This window comes from Octopus sinensis, linkage group LG19 (genome assembly GCF_006345805.1).
Source record: "Octopus sinensis linkage group LG19, ASM634580v1, whole genome shotgun sequence".
NCBI lineage: Eukaryota > Metazoa > Mollusca > Cephalopoda > Octopoda > Octopodidae > Octopus > Octopus sinensis.
This window is the reverse complement of record NC_043015.1, coordinates 17260607-17288353: the sequence shown is the minus strand read 5'-3', so window position 1 is coordinate 17288353 and position 27747 is coordinate 17260607.

The following is a 27747-nucleotide window of genomic DNA, read 5'->3' as shown; positions in this document are numbered from 1 at the left end:
AGTGGGTGTGTGTGTGTGGTAAATGAAAGACGGAATATGGTATATACGAGAATTTTTATTCCGTCTTTCATTTACTATATACAGAACGAACACTGTGAAAGTGACTGTGCTTTACGAGCAAGCTACCAGGTGTAAACCATTCGTTCTATTAAATAATAATAATAATAATAATATAATAATAATAATAATAATAATAATAATAATGGGTGGTTCTTTCAACATCCTTAAACAACCCTTATTCAGGGACCTTTTGAGTGAGATGGGCTACTCAACCTGAAGAAATTTCTAACTGGGCTCCACCTGCAAGATCATGTGCTGTTTATCTTGATATGAGATCACCATGTCGCGCACATATGGTTGTGATGCATGTGCCTGGTGTCCCCTTATCAGACGGGTAGTCATGATGGGTATATTGGGCTTCGTATATTTTACCCCAGGGTCACTTTGATGGCATGAACTGCTCTCTCACTCAATAATAATAATAATAATTATAATTAATTGTTATCGCCATATTAATATGGCTGTCTTATAGATATAAGACTAAAGCTGTCGCTGATTAGCTCCATGAGGCTATCGCCTTAAGCTAGCTATCTGACACACAAACTGCGTCCATTATAACCTTCGAAGAAGCTTTAGTCTTATATCTATAAGACTGCCATATTAATATGGCGATAACAATTAATTTCCAGTAACGCTGCCGTAATCTCTTTTAGAGAGACTTAGTAATTTTAATATTTCTAATATTGAAAATAAGGGGATGTATTCCACCGAAACTAGGTAAATAAAGTCTTCGAACAGAGACGATCAGTAGCGACACCCGCTTGTTTTTGTTTTTGGTGACGGAGAGTTCTGATTGCGTTGTTGGTGTGTGGCTGTATATTTTTTGGCGGCGGAAAGGTTTTGACTGCGTTATTGTGGTGTCGCGGTTCGTGAGATCGAGTCCGGTGGTGGAGGTTGTTGCGGCGTGGTGAGGTTTTTGAGATTTTTTCTCGAAAATGGGAAGCCAGACGTGTGCGGGTGCGGCGGGTGGGGGCCTGGTTGCGAACGAGTTGCAGTTGGAGGAGGTCATCGTCGAGAGGGAGACTTTGAACAGGTATTGCGACGGCTTGAGGAGGGAGGGTGACTGCGTGAAGGTCGCACCACCCGAGGAAGAGGCGGAGGAGGCGGAGAAGCGGATTATAGCGTGCGGGGCGTGGAGCGTGACTTCGAAGGGGATGGAAGTGGCACCGATGGGGGAGGTTGAATGCTGTCTTGGAGGAGTGGAGGGAGGGTCTGCCTACTGTAGCAGAGGTGGAAGGTTCGCAACGGTGGTCGTCCACTTTGGAAGTGAGGACGAGGCGAGGAGGAGCGCAGTGAAGGTTTTGAGGACTGATGGATGGATGTGTTTGCCGGGCTGCTGCGGGAGGGGGGCGGTCAGAATGGGAATGGGCAGGATTTCGCCCGAACTGGATGTGGAAGGGATTTTGGCGGCGGTGGTGTTTAGTTGCAGGGAGGGCGTGGAAGTGTTGAGGGTCGAGGAGTCAAGGGATGTGGAGTGGTGGGGTTGTGCAGTGCAGGCGTTGGTCCACATTGCAATGCCTGACCTGTGTAGCATCCCGGAGGAGTTGGTGTTCCCCGACGAAACGCGTCTCGGAGTCGTGGTGGAGGGGCGCCCCCCAGTGTGTCACAGGCGCAAGGTGAGAGGCCGCATGAGGGATGTGTGTCCGCTGAGAGAGGTGCAGGAGAAAACGATAGCACTGGAGACTTCAACGAATGAGTTGCATGATGCGTGTGTGGAGGAGGGAGGGATCGTTACTACAGATGGTGCGGAAAGTGGTGAAGAGTTGGAGAGAGAAAATAGAGAAAGAACGCGGGTGGAATCACCACCCAAAGGACAAAAAAAGAAGAAGAAAAAAGCGAAAAACAAGATTACTGACGAGAAGGAAACCCGAACGGGAGAAGAGGATACAAAAGCAGAAGTGAGTGAACCGGTAAAACTAACAGCAGAGGAAGAATGGAACAGAAGAATGAGAGAGCAGTTGAAAGCTTGTAAGAGAGGAGGAAGACCCAAGGGAAAGAAACACAGAGTGGTAATATTATACGAAAAGGACAAAAATACGGAAAAGATGTTGGCAGGTAGGAAAGGCATAATTAGAGTAAAGTTGAACCCAGGAATATATGGTGACCTGTGGAAGGCGGTAATCGTGGAGAAAGAGACAGTGAAGAAAATGCGAAATGATTATGGTGTAATTGAATGGTTATATGTACGTTATGACACCTTACCAGCTATTGTGGATCAGGAGAGCTTAATAGAATATATAACAGATGAAGAACCAAGCATTACAGACGAGCGCCCGACGTAGCAGAGTAATATATGTAATTGTAAATTGTGAAATTGTAATTTAAATGAAACTGCGAGCTTTGGGGGGGGGGGGCTCGTAAGCCGTTCCATCTAATCCATTATAAATATCCATTTCAATTCATAATTTTCGATTTTTTTACTTTACGTACCCCACGTTCTGTCTTGTAATGTCCCCTCTTAATTCGGGCCTTAGTGCCTATAATAAAGATTTCAGTAGCGACACCCGCTTGCTTTTGTTTTTGGTGACTGAGATTTCTGATTGCGTTATTTGTGTAGCTGTATTTTTTTGGCGGCGGAAAAATTTTGACTACGTTATTGTGGTGTCGCGGTTCGTGAGATCGAATCCGGCGGTGGAAGTTGTTACGGCGTGAAAAATTTTATTGAGATTTTTTCTCGAAAATGGAAACCCAGACGTATGCGGGTGCAGCAGGCAAGGGCCTGGTTGCGAACGAATTGCAGTTAGAAGAAGTCTTCGTCGAGAAGGAGACGTTGAACAAGTATTTCGACAGCTTGAAGAAGGAGGGTGACTGTGTGAAGGTCACACTACCCGAAGAAGAAGCGGAAGAAGCGGAGAAACGGATTATAACGTACAAAACATGGAGCGTGACTTCTAAAAAAATAGAAGTGGCACTGATAGAGGAAGTTGAATGCTGTCTTAAAGGAATAGAAGGAGAGTCTACCTACTATAACAGAAGTAGAAAGTTCGCAACGGTGGTCGTCCACTTTAAAAGTGAAGACGAGGCGAAGAAGAACGCAACGAAAATTTTAAAAACTGATAGATGGATGTGTTTACCAAGCTACTGCGGGAAAAGGGCAGTAAGAATAAGAATAAGCAAGATTTCGCCCGAACTAAATATGGAAAGGATTTTAGCAGCAGTGGTGTTTAACTGCAAAGAAAACGTGGAAATATTAAAAGTCGAAAAATCAAAAAATGTAAAGTGGTGGGGTTATGCAGTGCAGGCGTTAGTCCACGTTACAATGCCTGACCTGTATAACATCCCGGAGGAGTTGGTGTTGCCCGACGAGACACGTCTCAGAGTCGTGGTGGAGGGGAGACCCCCAGTGTGTCACAAATGCAAAATAAGAGGCCACATGAAGGATGTGTGTCCGCTGGGAGAAGTGCAGGAGAAAACGATAGCACTGGAGACTTTAACGAATGAGTTGCAAAATGCGTGTGTGGAGGAGGGAGAAATCGTTACTACAGATAATGCGGAAAGTGGTGAAGAGTTGGAGAAAGAAAATAGAAAAAGAACGCGGGTGGAATCACCACCTAAAGAACAAAAAATTAGGAAAAAAGCGAAAAATAAGATTACTGACGAGAAGGAAAACCGAACGGGAGAAGAGGATACAAAAGCAGAAGTGAGTGAACCGCTAAAACCAACAGCAGAAGAAGAATGGGACAGAAGAATGAGAGAGCTGTTGAAAGCTTGTAAGAGAGGAGGAAGACCCAAGGGAAAGAAACACAGAGTGGTAATGTTATACGACAAGGACAAAAATACGGAAAAGATGTTGGCAGGTAGGAAAGGCATAATTAGAGTAAAGTTGAACCCAGAAATATTTGATGACCTGTGGAAGGCGGTAATCGTGGAGAAAGAGACAGTGCAGAAAATGCGATATGATTATAGTGTAATTGAATGGTTATATGTACGTTATGACACCTTACCAGCTATTGTGGATCAGGAGAGCTTAATGGAGTATATAACAGATGAACAACCAAGCATTACAGACGAGCGCCCGACGTAGCAGAGTAATATATGTAATTGTAAATTGTGAAATTGTAATTTAAATGAAACTGCGAGCTTTGGGGGGGCTCGTAAGCCGTTCCATCTAATTCATTATAAATATTCATTTTCACCTCATATTTTTCGATTTTTTAATTTATGTACCCCACGTCCTGTTTTGTAATGTCCCCTCTTAATTCGGGCCTTAGTGCCTATAATAAAGATTTCAGTAGCGACACCTGCAAGTTTTTTTGTTTGTTGGTGTCGGAGATTTGATTACGTTATTATTGAGTGGAGGTTGTGAGATCGAATGAGTTGGTGGAAGTGGTTGCGGCATTGAGGGATTTTTTCTCAAAAATGCAAACCCAAACGTATGCAGGAGCGGCAAGCAAGGACCTGGCTGCAAGCGAAATACAGTTGGAAGAAGTTACAATCGAGAAGGAGATTTTGAAGAATTATTTCGACAGCTTAAAAAGAGAAGGTGACTGTGTAAGGATCACACCACCTGAAGAAGAAGCTAAAGAAGCTGAAAAACGTATTATAACATACAGAACGTGGAATGTGGCTTCAAAGAAAATAGAATTGGCAGAAATTGCGGAGATTGAGTGTTGTCTGCAGAGACTTGAAGGAGAACCTACCTTCTATAACAGAGGTAGAAAATATGCAACAGTGGTCGTCCATTTTAAAAACGAAGAAGAAGCGAAGAAGAACGCTACGCAAATATTGAAAACAGAAAAATGGATGTTATTACCAAGTTATCGTGGGAAAAGAGCAGTTAGAATACGAGTCAGTAAGATTTCGCCAGAGCTGAACATGGAAAGAGTCTTAGCAGCAGTGGTATTCAACTGCAAAGAAAGCGTTGAAATATTAAATGTTAAAAAATCAAAAGATGTACAGTGGTGGGGTTATGCAGTGCAGGTTTTGATTCATATAACCATACCTGATCTGTATAAAATCCCAGAGGAGTTGGTGTTCCCCGACGAGACTCGACTTAGAGTCGTGGTGGAGGGGAGACCACAAGTGTGCTACAAGTGTAAAATTAGAGGCCACATGAAAGATGTGTGTCCGACTAGAACATTAAACACTCGGACAGAGATAGTGCAAATGGAGAATGTAGAATGAGTAAACACAGAAAATGTGGAAAGTGGTGACGAGTTAGAGAAAGAAAAGGAAAAACCAGAAGGAAAAGAAGATAGAAAAAGAGCGAGGGTGGAATCACCACCTAAAGTTCAAAAAAAAGAAAAAAACGAAAAATAAGACTACAGACGAGAAGGATGATAGTATGTGCGAAGATAAGAATATAAAAGAGACAGAGAGAGAACCGGAAAATTTAACGGTAGACCAAAAATGGAAAAGAAGAGTGGCAGAGAAGTTAAAAGTATGCAAAGAAGGAAGAAGACTCGAAGGAAAAAATCTTAAGGTTGTAATATTGTATATGAAAGACAAAGAAATCTAAAAAAGACTGGCAGGTAAGAAAGGTTTAATCAGAGTTAGGCTAAACCCAGAAATATTTGATGATCAAGTGAAGTCGGCGGAGATAGAGAAAGAGACATTTTTAAAATTGAAAAATGTGTTTTCAACTGTTTGTGTAATGCAATATATCCGTTACGATAGTTTGCCTGCAATAATAGATCAGGAGGATTTAATATAATACATTACAGATGAACGCCCAGTATAACAGAACTGTATTTTAAATGAAATTACAAGTTTTGGGGGGCTCGTAAACATTCCATATAATTCATTATATATAATTCATTTTCATATCATATTTTTATTTTAAAATTTATTTACCCCACGTCCTGTTTTTGTAATGTTTTTGTAAATTCGGGCCATCGTGCCTATAATAAAGATAGTAGTAGCGACACTTGCTGGGTCTGACTACGCTGCATTGACAAAGGGCAACTACCCTGAAACGCGTCTGTAGCTGTCTGACTGGCAGTGTGAAGCGGCTGACCTCCCTTGTTCGAAGGTTATAATGGACGCCGATTTTGTGTCAAATAGCTAGCTTAAGGCGATGGCCTCATGAGGCTAATCAGCGACAGCTTTAGTCTTATATCTATAAGACTGGCATATTAATATGGCGATAACAATTAATTTCCAGTAACGCTGCCGTAATCTGTTTTAGAGAGACTTAGTAATTTTAATATTTCTATTAATAATTATAATAATATATATATATATATATATATATATATATTATATATATATATATATTATATATATATATATATATATGTTTGTATATATATATATATATATACGTTTATGAATTTGACGGGATGCATAATAAGGAGTATGAATGTTGTATCCGTGTACCCATTCATTGATGTTGATTTTGCTGTGGAGAAATGTATGGAGTTGATCAGCGAGAGCGATGTGGAGTTTCGTGGTGTGAGCACAGAATAACTCGGCCACCTCCTGAGAGTGACATGTGACAAAGATTACTCGGTCCGCTAGATCAGTAAGAGGTAGACCCACCCCCTACTATAACCTTAGTGGCTAAGAAGACCTCTAGAGAGATGGAACAGGTGGACCAGAGCTATAGGGGCCCCGAAAACGGATGAAGTTAAAAAGATGGTCACGCATGGGCCACTTATTTAACGGATGAAGTTAAAAAGATGGTTACGCAAGGGCCACATATTTAAGTTTAATAACAAGGTATACGCCCAAGAGGAAGCTTCAGCCATCGGTGTCAGTATCGCTGGCGATGTGGCTAAGCTATTTATGGTATGGTGGGATAGGAGTCCCAAAGAGAGATTAGCTGAAAACTCCATAACCCTAACTATGTACTCCCGCTATATGGGTGATATCAAGATAGTAGTCAAAGCACCCAAACAAGTCAATATCGATGACACTATGTATAGCATCCAACAAATATCTAGCTCCACCCACCAAAGTATTAAAGTAACAATAGACAAGCACCCGAACTTTAGGCTACCGGTTTTAGACATGGAACTCTGGCTGGAAACTAAAAATAGTAAGGCCCAGATCCTTCATACTCATAATGCCAAACCCATGGTCTCTTAATACCTGGTCCACAAGAACGCAGCTATTGCAGACAACGCTATGTTCAATAATCTAATAGCGGACTTGTTGAGAGTGATGAGGAATGTGTCCCGCATGTGCTATTCTATAGAGTTGGAAAGACACATACATTTCATTCATCGCATGCAGTTCTCTGGCTACTATCGAAGGTACAGGATTAAAGTGTACAAAGGAGTCAGAGCTAAGTACTAGGACATCATAGAGAGTGATGCTAAAGAGATTTGCTCGCTACACAGGAGTAAATCCTGGAACAGCACAGAAAGGACCAGAAAAAATATAGATAAGACCAACTCATGGCATGACAACAAAAAATACCAGAGTGTCATCTTCGTTGATGCTACCCCTGGCGGCAAACTAGCATACTTTTTTTTTAGAAAAGCATTAGATAAATCTGGTCAACGGATTGAAGTAGTAGAAAGGCCTGGAGCCCCCATAAAATCCCTGATCTGTAGAACTCATCCCTTCGAAAGGTCCCCATGTACGGAGAACAATTACATAGTATGTAGCATGGACTCACAGGTTAACTGTAAGATTAGGAATATTGTCTATAGCTTACGGAGTACTGGGGGATGGTGCAGAAACAAGAAAACAACTTACATTATAGAGACAGCACGCAGCATAGAGGAGCTAATAGGCTAACACTGGCGGGAGCTCAAAGAGAAGAAAGACTTATCAGTGCTCTACCAACATACACAAGAACATAGAGGCCCGGTTAATAACATAGAGATTAAGCTATTATCAGCGCATAGAACTGACACATTTAGGCAGATTATAAAGGCATAGTAATAGACAGACCGATTCTCAACAGAAAATACGAACGGAACAATAATACCCATAACCACCACACCACACAACACAACGATTGAAGACAGATGGGGAGGGGAGGAACATGTAAAAACAGTGTAATACACACACAAAAGACAAACATGCACATACCTATGAGAAATATAAGAAATAGAGATAAATAAGTAAATAAAAACAAAATAAAAAACTGTATATAAAAGGCACAGATACAAACAACACACACGCACGCACACACACAAACACAGATACAGACATAAACGCATGTGCATTTAAGGATACACATCATAGAAGAACCGGATGGATTAAGCAAAGTAGGAGCATACACGTGGACGTAAAGTGTCAAAGAAGAGGTTACAGACGTGTGACGAAAGATTTTCGGACAATGGACATAAGTGAAAATAAGAACAGTAATAAACGAGTGGAGAAGGAATATATTGTGCGTGTGTTTATTTGGCAAAAAACAAAAGATGTATATATATATATACATACATATGTACATACATACGTGCATACATACAAACACACACACACACACCACACACACACACACACACACACACATATATTATCCGAAATGTAATGTATAATATATCCATCACGGCTGATATTACCAATCGGTTTCGCGCAAGGAATACAATGCAGTGCTAGGTAAAAATCCGATTATATAACCTTACGCTCATCAGAGTTCGCCGATATGGAGGGGAATATGGCGACTGCTCTCTGTTGCCGGAGGTGGATTATTTTCTCCAGTAGCAACCTTCTATAGAGTTCGTTCGGTGGTGTTGGATATTCTTCGTTGACTATCCCAGGGTGTAATATTCCAAATCCATTTGTAAAAGATGTATATAATATCATAATCTTTTATGACTATGTAGAGCGTGATATATATATATATATATATATATATATATATATATATATATAGAGAGAGAGAGAGAGAGAGAGAGAGAGAGAGAGAGAGAAAGAGAGGTGGGAAGATATGCCTATAAGTATATGTATGTATATATATATATATATATATTATGATATGTAAAAAAATACTAACTGTGACAAGAACGCATAACACTTAGAAGACGATACAACAAACACAGACAGGACATTCGAAGCCCTCAGTCTTCAGTCAAGAACCGGATCATCGTAGTAATTTCGGCTGAGTGTGTGTGTGTGTGTGTGTGTGTGTGTGTGTGTGTGTGTGTGTGTGTGTGTGTGTGTGTATGTATATATGTGTGTGAGCGTGCGTGTGTGTTTGAGTGTATAAACGAAACATTCAAACACTAAGACTTGAAATAAGATGTCACTACTATTAATATCATCTGTGGATAAAATTTAAAGAAAATTAAAGTAGTAACATAGATGATCCGAAGGCAAATAGCATTATTTAGCTATAAAGTGCAAATTTGCACGAAGCGTAAGGATGCATAAAAGCATACACCTGATAGAAATAATACCTAAAGTCTTAATTAAACCACCGTACAGCACCAAGATAAAAGAGAAATAACAGTAGGCGAGGAAACGGAAACAATTAATACATTCAAAACCATACATACACAACCATAAAAGTTTATGGAGTTTAGGACATCCACGTAGCCGGATTTCGGTTATGCATGCATGCATGCATGTATGTATGTATGAATGTATGTATGTATGTATGTATGTATGTATGTATGTATGTATGTATGTATGTATGTATGTATGTACGTACGTACGAATGTATGGATGTATATACATACATATATATATATATATATATATATATATATATATATATAAGTCTATCTATCCATATATATGTATATAAACTCACCATCAAAGAAGCCGACAAAGGAAGTGCTGTAGTGGTGATGGACACAGAGTACTACAAAAATTTAATACTCTCCATGTTGGAAAATAATATGAGAAGATAATACAATACAACCCACAGAAGACACTTAAAAACTTATCCTCCTTACTTCAAATACATGGAAAGAGCCTCACTAAAAAAGAAATAGACTATTTATCCAATTTTAAATACAGTCTTACTCTATTCTACGGTTTACCTAAAATACTATCGAGAAAAATGTGGAATTGCAATGGGAACCCGAGCTGCTCCAGTGATTGCGAACCTTGTAATGGGTTACCTAGAGCTTAAGTTATATCAATCCTCACTACAAAATATGGCACCTCATTTCATTTAAAGAACTGGAAGAGGTATTTAGATAAATTATTTTATACTTTGGAAAGACAGCATGGACAAACTCCTCGATTTCAAAATAATGCTTTACAATATTAATAGCAATATACGAGGGACGTTCAATAAGTAATGCCTCTGACCCACTTGCAATTGTTTGATCTAGCTGAAATTTTGCATGTGCAATCATTTATATCTCTATAGATTAAGTGGCGAATTACAGCTCTGAATTAATTGTGGTTTCTGATTTACAGGTGTTTCAACCGAGTCAAGTGTGAAATGGAGCCTGTTGAGTGTCGAGCAGTGATCCGGTTTTTGTATTTGAAAGGACGCACACCACGGGAGACTTTTGATGAAATGAAAGTAACTTATGGTGATGATGCCCCATCATATGACCTTGTAAAACGCTGGCATCGTGAATTCAAACATGGTCGGAACTCTGTGGAAACAGCTCCCAGATCTGGTCGCCCCCTTCTGCCATTGATGAGGCATCTGTCCGTCAAGTTGAGGCTGCCATTTTGGAAGATCGACGCATAATTATTCGCCAAATAGCCCATGAGGTCAAGATTAGTACCGGGTCTGTGGAAACTATCATTCATGACCATTTGCATATGCAAAAGGTGTCTGCCAGATGGATTCCCAGGCTGCTCACGCCTTTCCAGAAGCAAGAACGCGTCGAGTGCTCGAGGGTGAATTTGGAGATGTGCCAAGAAGATGAGTCAAAATTTTTCAAAAGACTGATTACACAGGATGAAACCTGGGTCCATCACGATGATCCAGAGACCAAAGCCCAGTCAATGCAGTGGAAGAATCGTGACTCACCCCCTCCAAAGAAGGCAAGGGTGCAGCCCTCCGCTGGCAAGGTCATGCTCACAGTCTTCTGGGACCAGGACGGAGTAGTGATGACAGATTTCCTGGCAAAGGGTACCACAATTGCAGGAGTCTATTATGCTTCACTTTTGAGGAAATTAAGAGAAGTTATCAAAATCAAGAGGCGGGGCAGGATCAGCAAAGGCATCCTCCTCCTGCAGGACAACGCTCCGGTCCACAACTCGCTTGTCGCCAGATCAGAAACACAGGCGTGTGGCTATGAACTCCTCCCCCATCCCCGTACTTTCCTGACGTTGCACCCTCTGATTTTCACCTCTTCCCAGTCATGAAGTTGTTTTTGAAAGGAAAGCGTTTCCCAGATGATGCAGCCTTGATTTCTGAAGTCACGTTGAGGTTGGAAGACCAAGCTGGGTTCTTCTACAAAAACGGTCTCCAGAGCTGCATCAAACGATGGGAGAAATGCGTAACTCTGGGTGGTTCCTATGTAGAAAAAGACTAATAACTGTGCCAAGTTTCGTTGCTCTACTGCTATGGGAAGTGGGTCAGGGGCATTACTTATTGAACGCCCCTCGTACAATTCACCATGGAACACAACAGTAAACAACTCCCTTTTCTTGACATCCTAATTAAAATAGTCAATAACCACATCGAAACAGACATCTATTATAAACCCACAGATTCTAAACAATACTTATTATTTAACTCATGCCACCCCAAACGCATAAAAATTGATATACCTTATAATCCAGCGAAAAGAATCTGTACCATAGTTTCGGACACCTATACTCGTGAACGAAGACTCCTTGAACTCAGATCAATACTAATTAAAAGACATTTCCCAATATCATTAATAAACGATGGCATTAAACGAGCTAAGGAAATAGACATACGAACATTAAGGGAAGCCAACCGAAATACTAAACCTGACTTTAAAATACTCCCGTACATCTCCACGCATAACCCTAGAAACAACGAAGCCTTCAACATTATCATCCAAAACCTTCCCATCCTCACAGGAAATAAAACAATGAACAAAATTTTGAGCTCATACAAAATTATCAAAAGCAAAATGCAACCTAAATCATTGAAAAAATATTAACCAGCGCAAGACTATATCCATTAACAACAGAACCAAAAGTGAAAAAACGTAGTCGACCTAACCGTGGTACATGCCCCCACCTTTTGGAGGGTTCAGAATTCCACTTTAAACAAGGTGAAATGTTCAAATCAAATCAAATCAAATCAAATTTCACCTGTGCCTCGGAAAATCTAGTCTATGCCATTACATGCTTAGGATGTGGTATCAACTATATTGACCAAACAGGAATATCACTCCGTCGAAGAACCACTCTTCACAAAGAACAAATCCGCCATCCACAATACAAACAGATACATGTAAGTGAACACATAGAAAGGTGTGCAAGGAATCTTAATCTTAATTTCATAATTTTCCCCTTCTATCAATGTTCACAGAACACCTCAGTGCAACAAAGAATTAATAAAGAGGCAACTTTCATCAATAAATATCTTCCCCAATTAAATATGAACACATAATATAATACAGAACACTACTAACCTTTCAATTAATGCCACTAACCCCTATACATCCCATACACCATTCACATTACAGATCTATATCTACCCTAATTTCACCAAATCCAGAACTACTTACCTCCCTTACACATAATCTTTTCTCTCAGGGACTAATAGACCTGACGCTGTTCATTAATTGGTGTGCATTCAAAGCAATGATTCAAAGCAATGATTAGTAATTTACGAAACCGGTATGCTTTTAAATCCCTTTAACAATTCACAATAATGACTTTTATTACTTTTATTCCTACCTCACTTCATCTAATTGTATGTATCTTTCGTTACTTTTCATAGAAAGCCTTTACTTATTTTATTTCCAATGTACACTTTCGCTTATTTTTCTTCTTACTTTCCCCTTACATTTCTACGTGTAGTTTCTATTTTCTTTTTGTAACATATTTCTATTATATATATATAACGGGAAGGTTTACGAAAATAAACAAAAGACGAAGGCAGGTGGAGTACAAACAAACTAATGTATTAGTATGGCGCTCAGGAATAGAAACAGAACAAGTCTTTTACGTTTCGAGCCTATGCTCTTCGACAGAAAGATACACAGAAAAAAACACAAGGAGAGAAAACAAATGCGTGTAGGAGCTAACGATCATATACATATATATATATATATATATATATATATATATTATATATATATATATATACAGTGTACATTTAAGCACATAAGAGGTATCCATCATAGGATTCCTTGCATGCTAGAAGGAACAGCTAAAGTCCAAACCACTAATAGAGATAAAAACTTGAAGGGAATGAAAAATAAAAACATGTACCATCTATCTCCTGGACCATGGTTTCAGACTTTTTTTAGCAAATAAAACAATTTGCTTGGTGAAGCCTTCATCAATAGGTACGCCTAGATTAAACATATAAGTACGAAGCAAATCCAGCATGTGCCTCTTGATTATACATTATAATATTTAATGTTTACCTGTTGATGAAGATTTCGCCTAGAAAATTATTTTATTTGCTAAAAAAAAGTCTGAAACCATGGTTCAGGAGATAGATGGTAAAAATGTTTATTTTTCATTCGCTTCGATTTCTTATCCCTAATAGTCGTTTGGACTTTAGCTGTTCCTTCAAGTGAGAAAGGTATCCTATGATGGATACCTCTTATGTGTTTAAATGTACACTATATTTATATGAATAATATATAGTCTATTGACTAATTTTCTATACGCTAGGCTACAAGTAGTAAAAATTTCTAAAATCTTTATTACCCTGATATTATATATATATATGTGTGTGTGTGTGTGTGTGTGTGTGTGTGTGTGTGTGTGTGTGTGTGTGTGTGTGTGTGTGTGTGTGTATGTATATATACTCTCTTTGTAGCGTATATATGTACACATGTACATGTATATATGTACACATGTACAGCGGCGAGCTGGCAGAAACGTTAGCACGCTCGGCGAAATGCGTAGCTGTTTTTCATCTGTCGTCACGTTCCGAGTTCAAATTCCGCCGAGGTTGACTTTGCCTTTCATCCTTTCGGGGTCGATAAATTAAGTACCAGTTACACACTGGGGTCGATATAATCGACTTAATCCGTTTGTCTGTCCTTGTTTGTCCCGTCTGTGTTTAGCCCCTTGTGGGTAGTAAAGAAATATATATGTACACATGTGTGTATGCGTGTGAGTGTGTATGTGTGTGAGTGTATATGTGTGAGGTATGTATATGTATGTAAATATATATATAATATATGTGTGTGTATATATATATATATATATATATATATACATATATATATATATATAATATATATATATATATATATATATATAATATATATATATATATATATATATATATATATATATATATATATATAATTAATCAATATAGGGTGGCAAAAAATTTTGTAGAATTTTTTTGCCACCAGCGGCCTAGTGGGAAAAAATTAAATAGTCATAGACCATTTTTAAGTTCAACATCAACAATCAAGGAACGGCCATAATAGGCCATTCACCCACTAGAAATAAAAGCCAAAGCTTCAACCGCAAATAAAAATCAATTCCGTAAACCAGGAGAAAATTTAAAATTTACAGGGTAAATGTTTTTTAAATTTTCTCCTGGTTTACGGAATTGATTTTTATTTGCGGTTGAATAATAGGCCATTCACCCACTAGAAATAACAGCCAAAGCTTCAACCGCAAATAAAAATCAATTCCGTAAACCAGGAGAAAATTTAAAATTTACAGGGTAAATGTTTTTTAAATTTTCTCCTGGTTTACGGAATTGATTTTTATTTGCGGTTGAAGCTTTGGCTGTTATTTCTAGTGGGTGAATGGCCTATTATGGCCGTTCCTTGATTGTTGATGTTGAACTTAAAAATGGTCTATGACTATTTAATTTTTTCCCACTAGGCCGCTGGTGGCAAAAAAATTCTACAAAATTTTTGCCACCCTATATTGATTAATTATGAATTTTCTGGTTAATTCCGTAATGGAATCGACGGCTTATATTATTTGCTGCCGATAAATTTGGCGCGAGTGCGATGATTTGAACATTTTAGGTCAGATATTGCCTTGGCAGGGTCGGAAATGCCTCGTGAAAATATCTGTTCCGACTTGGCTATTTCTTACTGAAGAATCTGAGGGCCTATGGAAGATTGGCTTGATTTAATTTAATCAGGTTAGTTTACCATTAAACAGCAGATGAAACGGTGCATCGTATAAGAAATTACAGGGTAAATGTTTTTTAAATTTTCTCCTGGTTTACGGAATTGATTTTTATTTGCGGTTGAAGCTTTGGTTGTTATTTCTAGTGGGTGAATGGCCTATTATGGCCGTTCCTTGATTGTTGATGTTGAACTTAAAAATGGTCTATGACTATTTAATTTTTTCCCACTAGGCCGCTGGTGGCAAAAAAATTCTACAAAATTTTTTGCCACCCTATATTGATTAATTATGAATTTTCTGGTTAATTCCGTAATGAAATCGACGGCTTATATTTATTTGCTGCCGATAAATTTGGCGCGAGTGCGATGATTTGAACATTTTAGGTCAGATATTGCCTTGGCAGGGTCGGAAATGCCTCGTGAAAATATCTGTTCCGACTTGGCTATTTCTTACTGAAGAATCTGAGGGCCTATGGAAGATTGGCTTGATTTAATTTAATCAGGTTAGTTTACCATTAAACAGCAGATGAAACGGTGCATCGTATAAGAAATTACAGGTAAATGTTTTTAAATTTTCTCCTGGTTTACGGAATTGATTTTTATTTGCGGTTGAAGCTTTGGCTGTTATTTCTAGTGGGTGAATGGCCTATTATGGCCGTTCCTTGATTGTTGATATATATATATAATATATATATATATATCTGTTTTGCAAGATTTTTGATATTGGCTAAACTGGCGAAATGACCTTTCCTAAATACAACAATATATATATATATATATATCAGGTCCTCAAGTATGTAATTTGGAAAAGAAAAAATAGTTTGCTAATGTTTTATAAATACAAAGTATGCCCCCATATTGTCAATACACTTTTGCTATTTCAGCAGTAGCTTGTCCAATCCGGAACTGTAAAAACCTGGCAATCTAGAGTCAATAAAATCTTGGAAGGCTTGTTTTACAGTATCGTCGGAATTAAATATTTTTCCTATCAATATATATATATATATATATATATATCTTATCTATTAAATGTTCCAGTTATTAGGCTGTAGCCATATTAGGACATCACTGTGAAGGTTTTAGTCAAACGAATCAGCTCCAGTACTTGTTTTTTTTAATTGATGCTTATTTTATATTTCTCTTTTGTGGAATGCATGGGGATGTGACCAAACGAACAAGCGTAGTGGATGACAAACATGAAGACATGCGAACATAGGCTGCTTGATTGGACGCTTGGTGATATCCAAACCATTGCTGTGAAGACCCGGAAAATACTAATCAGCACATAATTTCCAAATCAACAATGACATTGATTGCCTTTACCTAAAGTGAAAACAAAGCAGCAGAGGTTTAACATCGATCCAGACTGCTTTTCAATGTCGTATCATATTCCTTTGGCAACATCAATTAACCACCAAGTTTCTAAGTGCATTCCTTGATCAAGTTTGCATACATGAGGCTGATAACATCATAAAACTTGGAAAATAGTTCCTTCAGCAGCATTCCGTTTCTGATAACCTTAAATACATGCCCAAAGAAATCACACAACTCTACCGCAATGTACCATCAGATGAAAGGATGAGCGTATATCAGCAGAAGATCATGCATGGATATATTAGTAGAAAGCTCATCCAAGATGATAGTAATTTTCTTGTGGTGGGCCAGTCTTCTTTGAGTACTGCAATGCACCAGATATCTCAGTCTTTAGTCATCTCCTTTGTAAGGCTCAGAATCTTGAGATCAGCCTTCAATATTTCATCCCTTGTCTTCCTGGGTCTCCTTCTACCACAGCTTCCCTTCCCTTTAAGTTATCTGCACTTCTTTATGAAACTATCCTCTTCCATCTGCATCACTTAACCAAACCAGCGCGGTCTCCTTACAAGCACACTGCTTGTAATTTCTCTGATGCCCATCTTCCCCATGTCATAAACGCTGTCATAAAAGCACACTGACTCGCTTATCCAGCGGAGCATATCAGCCTCATTCCTTCCCAGCCTTCGCATGTCCTCTACATCTCCCATATCTCACTATGATGCAGTATCGCAGTTCATGTACACTGGCGAGAATAAGTTTAAGACCGATGATGACAGTTCTATTCCTTCATTAATATATTTTTAACAAAACTATATAAAATTATTATACTTTTTACAGTTTATGTAGAATTAGACAGTTTATATAGAATTTATGTAGAATTTAGACTGGACAATTTGAGACAAAACTTGATTGGTTAATTTAAGATGATGAAATATTGCATCTGAACTATGCAGCAATGAATAATGCTTGATGAATGATACTGTTTGACCAGTGTTATTATTATATTCACCTTTGCAGCTTTCTTATTAGTAGTATTATGGCTGTGTTTTTAATTGTGTTTATTAATTGTATTTTTTACGATGGTTAACTTTTTAGCTTTTTAATTTATATACTTTTTAATGTTTGTATTATTTTCCTTATGCGCCTACTTTTATTGGTTTTCTGGTGCTTAAAGAATAATTGGCGACAAAAAGATTGTTGAACGAAAGCTTATCAATTACATGTGAACTAGCTTGTAAAATGCTAGTCACAGAACCCATAGTTGATAGATGTATACTGTCTAAAGTCGGCAGATGACAACCACCCTCATTTCTATAGAATGAACGGATGGTACTATGTTAATACTATTGATTGGCTGGGTTTCTAATTTAATACCACTCCCTAGAATTGATGTGATGGAGATAAACACCTACTGATATATAAAGAGACCGATTTCTTCACACATTGGTTTTTGTCTACTAATAGTTCACATATGCCTGATGAAATAACAGGTAATTTAAGCATAGAAAATAATAGAAACTACGTTGTCATATCGTATTATATAATACCTTGTGTGCAAATAAAGTTCAATTTATTGTAGAATAAATTGAAATGTAGAATATCTATTCATCTTCATTAGTATTCTTACATAGTCCCCTACTAGCCTATATAAATATGGTGGGAGTAGACAGACAAGAATACTGGTGGAAGGCTACATTTCTCTTATAAATAGAAAAGTTAAAAATAAACAACGTTTTCTATTTCTATCTTTACGTTTCGTCCACTCTCACTGTCAATTTCTTTTTCGAAAAGAAAACATTTCAACTAAATATAAATTAAAAAACATTCTGGTTCGAGTCAAACCCATATATTTTTCACAAAATACAATTTTAGTTTAATTGTTCCATCAAACTCATCTCATAACATCCAAAAAACTGGTATTTTCTTTGACACTGCGAACGATTTCATTGTGCTTATGGGTTAGTTAGTAATTGCTTTAAAATATTTCTTCTGACACTGAAGCAGTACTAGCAAAAATGTTTTCCTGCTTGTTATTAAATATCAATAAGTAAAATTGTGGATTGGTTGTCAATCCCCAAAGGGTTTGTCTTACTGATTTTTGTGCGATATTTGATATGAGTTTTAAAAGATTTTGTACTGTTAGTGCTGAGACACTACTACAAGTCTAAGTGTACTTTAGAGCAGTGTTTCTCAAACATTTTGTCCCATGACCCATTTCAATTTTCCGACAGAAGAAAAGACGCGCATCCCAGACAATTTTAGCTTAAATATGTGTGTGTGTGTATGTATATTTATGTGTAAGTATATATATATATATAATATATATATATATATATATATATATAATATATATATATATATATATATATATATATATATATACATATATATATATATATATATATATATATATATATAGATATATATATATATATATATATATATATATATATATAAATTAAATTAGAGATAAAACCACTATTAGGCAAATCAAACCAAAACATAAAAATAAATATAATTAATAGAATATACAAATTATACAAAATATAAAATTTTAAATTTATATTATTTAAAAAATTTTAATTTATATTTATAAATAAATTTTTATTTTAAAATTTTTTTTAAAATTCAAATATTTAAATTTTTTAACTTTTAATTAAAATTCAAATATATAAATTTTTTAACTTTTAATTTTTTAATTTATTATTATTATTTTAATTTTTTTTGTCTTTATCTTTTTTTAAAAAATTTTTTATTATTTTTTAAATTTTATTTTATCTTTTTTTTTATTTTTATTTATTTTTATATATATTTCCGTTTTTCCGTTTTTCTAGTTTCAGCTCAGAGCTGCGGCCATGCTGATGCACCGCCGTTTTGTGCTACACTATTATTGCGAAGAGCCTCCTCTAATATGTGGCACTTAGTGAAGAATGGAGTTTGATATAGCTACTATCATTTGCACCTCTTGCCGTGAGGTAGGTTCATCTAGGACTCTCGACAGAAAGATATCCAGCTTTGATTTAAAAACCGCGATATCTACTTTGTGTTAATTCCTCAGACTCTTTGGGAGAACATTAAAAAGCTGTGGGCCCTTGAAACCTAGGCTGTTGCAGTAGCTGGTCCTGAAGCGTGATGGTATTGCTGGGATCTTTGGCACTATGCAGTGTCGTCCCGTTCTAGCATTGGTGTAGCTTACAATGCCAAAATTTGGCACAATTCCTTCCAGGATCTTCCAAACATATATTACTGCATACCTCTCCCGTCTTCTCTCCAGGGAGTAGAGTCTTAGCTGTTTCAACCTTTCCCAGTAGCTGAGCTGTTGCAAAGAGACGATCTTCTTTGTGAATCTTCTCTGGATTGCTTCAAGGTCCGCTGTTAATTTCACACTGCTGGGTGACCATAGCTGTGAGCAGTAATCCAGGCGGCTGAGGACGAATGTCCGCCAGAGGACCATCATGGTTTCCTTATCTCTGGTTCTGAATGTTCTTAGGATTCACCCAGCCAGTCGTCTGCACTTTGTCGCCATCCTGGTAATGTGCACTTGGAAAGAGGTATCCTCACTCATGTCGATACCCAGGTCTCTCACAGACTTAGACTCTGGGATTGAAATTCCCTGTGGACCGGTGTATCCTGTAAGTTTAATATTCAGTTTTGGATGCTGATAGCGCAGGGCCTGGAATTTTTCAGCATTAAACTGCATATTATTATCCTCAGCCCATCTGTAGATTGAGTCCAACTCCTGCTGCAGGTGTGCAACATCGCTGGGATTCTGTATTTTCTGTGAGACTTTCGTATCGTCTGCATAGCTTGCCAGAGTGGCTATCCGGACATTTGAGGGCATATCTGAGAGGGCCACTATAAAAAGCAGTGGTCCCAAGACAGTGCCCTGTGGAACACAGCTCACTGTTTGTGTGTTCATAGAGGTGGCTCCATTAACCACTACTGCCTGACTCCTATCTTTCAGGAAGTCATGTAACCACACTCCAAGTTTTCCAGCTATGCCGAGGTCACGCAGTTTGTGGCATATCATACCATGATCCACCTTGTCAAAAGCTTTTGCAAAATCAAGGTAGATTACGTCCACATTTGATTTGTTGAGTAACAACACCCAGACATAATGTTGTAAGAGCTGGGTCAGGCAGCTCCTACCTGATCGAAAACCATGCTGGGTATCACTCAGCAAGTTATTTTCCTCAAGGAATGCGATTAGTTTCTTTCTGACTATCCGTTCCATGACTTTGCTGATGTGTGAAGTCAGAGAGATAGGCCTATAGTTTTTGGCATCTGCTCTGCTTTCCCCTTTATGTATTGGGCATATTATTCCCTCCTTCAGCTTGCTTGGCAGTTTGCCATTTGTAAGAAAGCTCTGGAAGAGAATCTTGAGGGGTTTTGCCAGGGCATGCTTACACGCTTTGAGGAGGATTGCTGGGAAACCATCTGGACCAGCAGTTGAGTTTGTGTCCACTTCATCTATGGCTAGTAGGACATCTTCTTCGCTAATGTCAATACATTCTATTGTAACCGCCTCGCTGGTTATAGGTGAGGCGGCAAAGAAGTCCACTGGTTCATTTACTTGTCTGTGTTCCAACGGGGTGGTAAAGACACTTTCGAACTGCTCATTCAGCATCTCACTGATCTTAGTTGGACTGTCTGTGAAGGAGCCATCCTTTTGGAGGAGGGGTCCTATCTTGTAGTGCACTGAGACTGTTTCTTTCGCGTAATGAAAGAAGGCCTTTGGGTTTGATTTAATGTTTTTTTATAACCCAGGCTTCTTTGTCTGCTTTCTCCCTCACATAGGATTATTGCAACCTTTTTTCGATCTCTATTAGTGTTGTTTTTAGGCGGGACGTTTCGCTACTTTTGGGATGTTGGTTGAAACGATTTGCAACCTTCGTCCGTCGTCTCATGAGGATCTTCCTGTCTCTTGGAATCTTGCTCCTATTTGTTTTGGCCTTGTGCTCTGGGATATTTCTGGCATACGGCTTGCACAGAAGACATGAAACATTCTAGTTTCATATCAATGGTGTGGAGAGACATTCCGGCCAGTCCTCTCTGAGGATCTCTTTTTGGATCGATTTCCAATCTGCTTTGTGGAAGTTCAGATTGGAGAGATTTCGGGTGCTTCCTTTTGGCTGTATGTCTCTGGTTACTTTCGGTCCAAACATAGACAGCTCTATTATGTTGTGATCCGAAACTAATGTCGGTGTCACTTTCACATCATGAATGATGTCCATATCGTTCGTGAAGAAGCAGAGATCCAGAATGTTATTCGCCCTAGCTGGTTTGAGTACAACTTGCTCCATGAATAAGGCATTGGTGAGGTTGAGCAGGGACTCCACCTGTACTTGCTTGCAATGATTCATTCCTGAGAGTATGATACCTTCGGGCCATTTGACGTTGGGGAAGTTGAAATCACCCATAAGAAATATGGTCATGTGGTGTTCCAGATTTATGAGGATTTCTTTAATTCTTGTGAGGCAATCTTCAAGCTTGCCTATGTGATTTGGAGCATCCGTTGGGCAATATGTATTGCATATGACTATATTATGTTGTCTATGTATACAATTAAAGTGTCACATACCGAATTTGAGTATGTCATTAAGACCTGGGATGTGAGGTCATCTCGGATGTATACAGCAACTCCACCATGGCTCCTTTCCTTTCTGTCAGTTCGCAGTATGGCAAAACCCCTCAAGATTCTCTTCCAGAGCTTTCTTACAAATGGCAAACTGCCAAGCAAGCTGAAGGAGGGAATAATATGCCCAATACATAAAGGGGAAAGCAGAGCAGATGCCAAAAACTATAGGCCTATCTCTCTGACTTCACACATCAGCAAAGTCATGGAACGGATAGTCAGAAAGAAACTAATCGCATTCCTTGAGGAAAAGCGAAACTGGTACTTTATTTATCGACCCCGAAAGGATGAAAGGCAAAGTCGACCTCGGCGGAATTTGAACTCAGAACGTAACGACAGACGAAATACCGCCAAGCATTTCGCCCGGCGCGCTAACGTGTCTGCCAGATAATAAGTAATAAGTATAATAAGTATATGTAATAAGTAATAAGTGGTTTTACTTATACTTCTGCATCCTCTATATCAGGGCTGAGGTGAGTTTCCACGAGTGCTATGCATAGGGGTTGATTGCATTTTTTTATAACTATCAAAGAGTATTAAAAAGTTTAATATAATATATATTTCTTTATTGCCCACAAGGGGATAGCCATAGAGGGGACAAACAAGGACAGACAAAGGGATTAAGTCGATTACATTGACCCCAGTGCGAAACTGGTACTTTATTTATCGACCCCGAAAGGATGAAAGGCAAAGTCGACCTCGGCGGAATTTGAACTCAGAACGTAACGACAGACGAAATACCGCCAAGCATTTCGCCCGGCGCGCTAACGTGTCTGCCAGATAATAAGTAATAAGTATAATAAGTATATGTAATAAGTAATAAGTGGTTTTACTTATATTATATTAAACTTTTTAATATTTTTTGATAGTTATAAAATTTTTTTTTTAATAACAAAAAAAATAAGAAGAAATAGAAATAAAAATAATAAATTAAAAAATTAAAAGTTTAAAACTTTATATATTTAAATTTAAAAAAATTTTTTTTAAATATAAAATTTTTTTTATAAATATAAATTAAAAATTTTTTAATAATATAAATTTTAAATTTTATATTTTGTATAATTTGTATATTATATTAATTATATTTATTTTTATGTTTTGGTTTATGTCTTTCACTGTTTGATTTGCCTAATAGTGGTTTTATCTCTAATTTAATTTATATGTATACTGTGAAATTTGATTTAATCCTAAATCTAATTTTTCCCTCTAAGTTTGGATTTACTCCCTAATATTATTATTATTATATTATTATTATTATTATTATTATATATATATATATATATATATTATATATATATATATATATATATATATATATATATATTAGAAGAAATAAGGTACTCAGAAATCTGGATGGTTTTATATTTACAGATATTTATTAATATGTCACATGTTTTTATAAATCATATATAAGTGCTTACATCTACTCTAGTGGGGTCTTCAGATTGAATTTTTTCAGGAGATTTCGTCTCTTTTTATAGTGTTATTGAGTGTGTAGAGGTAGAGAGAGGTTTTGCCATTTCTAAAAGCCAAGAATTACTTTCTATTGAAAGAACTGACCAGCTGTATAAAAGTAAACACATTATTTCTTCTTTCTCTCTCCCTTCTTCCTTTCCTTCTCTTTTCCATTACACTACTTTCAGATATAAAGGCACACACACACGCACACACGCACGCACTATCTCTCTCTCTCTCTCACTTTCTCCTCATTCCTCACCCTCTTTTACTATCTTATATCTCTCTCCACCCCTACACACTCAATAATACCATAAAAAGAGACAAATCTGAAAAAAATTCAATCTGAAGACCCCACTAGAGTGGACACAAGCGCTAATATATGATTTATAAAAACATGTGACATATTAATAAATATCTGTAAATATAAAACCATCCAGATTTCTGAGTACCTTATTTCTTCTAATATATGATACCTGTACATCATCTCCAAACCTTCTAATCTATATATATATATATATATATATATATATATATATATAATATATATATATATATATAACAGTGGTGGCAGCAATGTCAACACCAAGAGATACAACACCACCAACACCCGACCACGGAGATACATTGGCTGTTCCAGGAAATCGTTTAAACAACGCCACTCCAACCTCATTCAGAATCCCATAAAGCTAAACCCTTTATGGAGGTGAAACCTAAGGTAATCCCATAAACCGGCCTTACCTAACATTAGCCAGCTATGTATGGCAGCTGTTAGACGACGGGATTCCATACACAATATCGTGGATAATCCTAGAAAATACAGGTCCCTACTTGAACGAGACCAAGCGCTGTAAATTATGCATAGCGGAAAGGGTGAGGATCCTAAAGGACTCCCTCGACTCAGGGAACATCCTTAACTTCAGAACGGAGGTCTTTGGATCATGCTTACATTTCAGGAAATTCCTGCTGACCTATTGCAACCCACATGATGGCAGGGTCACCGACGATCGACATCCAAAGACAGACAATCCACTTCGTTGACATTGAGTAACAGGATCCTCTCCTCTTCCATATTCTAGAGAGGCCACTCGCTAGAGAGGCCTTAAGCCAATAGGCTTTGGGATATGATGATACACCATAAAGCTAAACCCTTTATGGATGCGATACCTAATGTAATCCCATAAACCGGCCTTATCTAACTTTAATATATATATTCTTTTATTCTTATTTGACTGCGGCCAAGCTGCAGCACCGCCTTTAGTCGAACAAATTGACCCCAAGACTTATTCTCTGTAAGCCTAGTACTTACCATATCGGATCTCTTTTATCGATCCGCTAAGTTACTGAGACATAAACATTTGTACAAACACACACACAAACCCAGGCAAACACACACACAAACCCAGGCACACACACACACACACACACACACACACACATACACACACACATGTATATATATATATATATATATATATATATATATATATATATATATATACGACAGGCTTCTTTCAGTTTCCGTCGACAAGATCCACTCACAAGGCTTTGGTCGGCCTGAGGCTAAAGAAGGCACTTGTCCAAAATGCCACGCAGTGGGACTGAACCTGGAACAATGTCGTTGGTAAGCAAGCTACTTACTACATAACCACTCCTCCACCTATATATATATATATATATATATATATATATATATATATATAGAGAGAGAGAGAGAGAGAGAGAGAGAGGGAGGGGTAAGAAATGGGGCAGTAATTAACAATGAGAAGTGGCTCAATGAGAAGTCATTGTTTAATTAAATTAGGAGTATGTTTACAGCTGTTTCTATTTATAAAAATGGGGTAAATTTGCATTTACCTCGCTACAATTGATAAACATCTTCAGAACGATTATATGGCAAAGATAAAATAGAAGGAAAAAGGGAAAAGCGTTCGTTAAAGCACCGAATGTAGGAACCTACGGACACGTGGAAATATGAAAATCACTAGATGCAAGACTATGGATTTAACGAACTCTCTTCTCTTGTATCCTCCTACTGACACGTGGAAATATGTAAATCACTAAAATGTAAGACTATTGCTTTAACGAACACTTTCCCTTTTTTCCTTTTATTTTATCTTTGCCATATAATCGTCCTGAAGATGTTTATCAATTGTAGCGAGGTAAATACGAATTTCCCCCATTTTGATAAATAGAATCAGCTGTAAAAATACTCCCAATTTAATTAAACAATGACTTTAAAACACCAATGATCCACTTCTCATAGTTAATTATTGCTCCATTTCTTATCGTCTCTATATATTAAGCCACGGTTTTACCTTTAAATTACCTACTACCGTATACCTTATAACGAGGACCATACATACTGAGGTAATACACCAAGAGTGCCTACAGATACATCTGTTCCTTAGATGGTTGCATAACCTCTAACTTATATCTTATATCTTATATATATATATATATATATATATATAATATATATATATATATATATATATATGGTTGAAATTTACAGAAAAAGAAAAGACGAAGACAGGTGTATGAACAATAAGCAGGTGTATTAGTTTGACGCTTGAAAGAGTGAGATGGAGATGTGAGTGTGGCGGTAGGGGTGGGGTATGTGGGAGTGGGGTCTGTGGTGGTAGGGTGGGTGTGCAGGGAGTATCAATGAAGAGAGAATGTGGGTAGGAGTGAAGAAAGGAAGTAGGTGTCAGAGGAGGAGAGGAGAGGTGGGTGGGAGTAAAGAGAGGAAGTAAGTGTCAGATGAAAAGAGGAGGGAAGTTGAGCCAACGTGGTACAAAGGAGCGAAGAGAGAAGATTAATTCCTGTTCACGAGGAAGGCGGGAGTCCGGATGGCCCTTGTTCAAAGACAATCCGAACAGAGACAGGTGTTGTAGTAAATGACCAGTAGAGAGGAAATGGCGTGAGATCGGGATGTCTCGGAGGTGCTCCGCGAACCGGTCAGCCAAGCGGTGTCCCGTTTGACAGATGTACAGAGACGGGCAGAAAGATCAGGATATCCAGTAAATGATGTTGCTCGAAATTGCAGGTAAAGGAGTCGGTGATATGATAGGGATGATGATGGGTGCCTGTGAAGATGGTGGTGTTGGAGAGATAAGGGAAAGTACGGCAGCGTGGGTGGGAGCAGGGCAACGAGCCAGGTTGGGCGGTGAGGTTAGGGAAGAAACTGTGAACCAGAAGGTCGTGCAGGTTTGGGCACGTTTGAAAGAGGGAATGGGTAGGTTGGGGAAGAAGTGTGAGGTGGAGCGGTCGGACTGGAGTCGCCGGAACGCTGGGAGAATGGTGCTTTGGAGTATCAGGGTGGTGGTGAGGGGAAACGGGAAACGGGCAACGGCGAAGAGGCTGCGGAAAGAGAGAGTAGAGGCACGGTCCACGGAAGTGCTTTGGCAAGGGCTGTGTGGATAGTGGTGAGTGGATATACACGAAGGATGAAGTGGTGAAGCATGAGTTGAGACTGAGTCTTGAAGTCATAGTTGTCACTGCAGAGCCTGCGCAGACGGAGGAATTGGGAGTAGGGGATGGAGAGCTTGGTGTGGGTAGAGTAGAGCAAGAGTTGAGGTATGAGTGTGAATCGGTTCGTTTGTAGTGGATGGAGGTACTGAGAGCGGAGTATGGTATGTTGACCGAAACGTCGAGAAATGGGACGGAAGTGATGGAAATAGTGCAAGAGAATTCAAGGGCAGGATGGAAGGATTGGACAAAAGAGAGGAAGCAGTCTAGTTGTTCGCGGGCGAGTGAGGTCGCACTAATACAGTCATCAATATAACGACCGTATAGTTTGAGAGTGAGACCAGTGAATCGTGAGGATATTTGGGCCTCAACGTAGCCAACGAACATATTTGCTTAGTTGGGACCCATTCTCGTTCCAATGGCCACTCCCGAATACTGTTGGTGAAAATTACCCCGTGAGCAGTTGAGAGAGAGAACATGCTTGGCCAGACAAAGAATTGCGGCGGTGTCAGGTTAGGGGTTGGGTCGAAGGTCTGGGAAGTGTTTAAGTGCAATAAGTCCTTCGTTGTGCGGGATCACCGTATATAAACTCTTGATATCAAGAGTAAAGAGAAGTTTAGAGGGGCGAGGAGAGAAGGAAAAAGAGTTGAAGAGATGGAGGGCATGGTTAGTGTCGTGGATGTGTGAGGGGGGAAACCACTAGAGGGAAAGGACACGGTCGAGGTATTTTGAGATCAA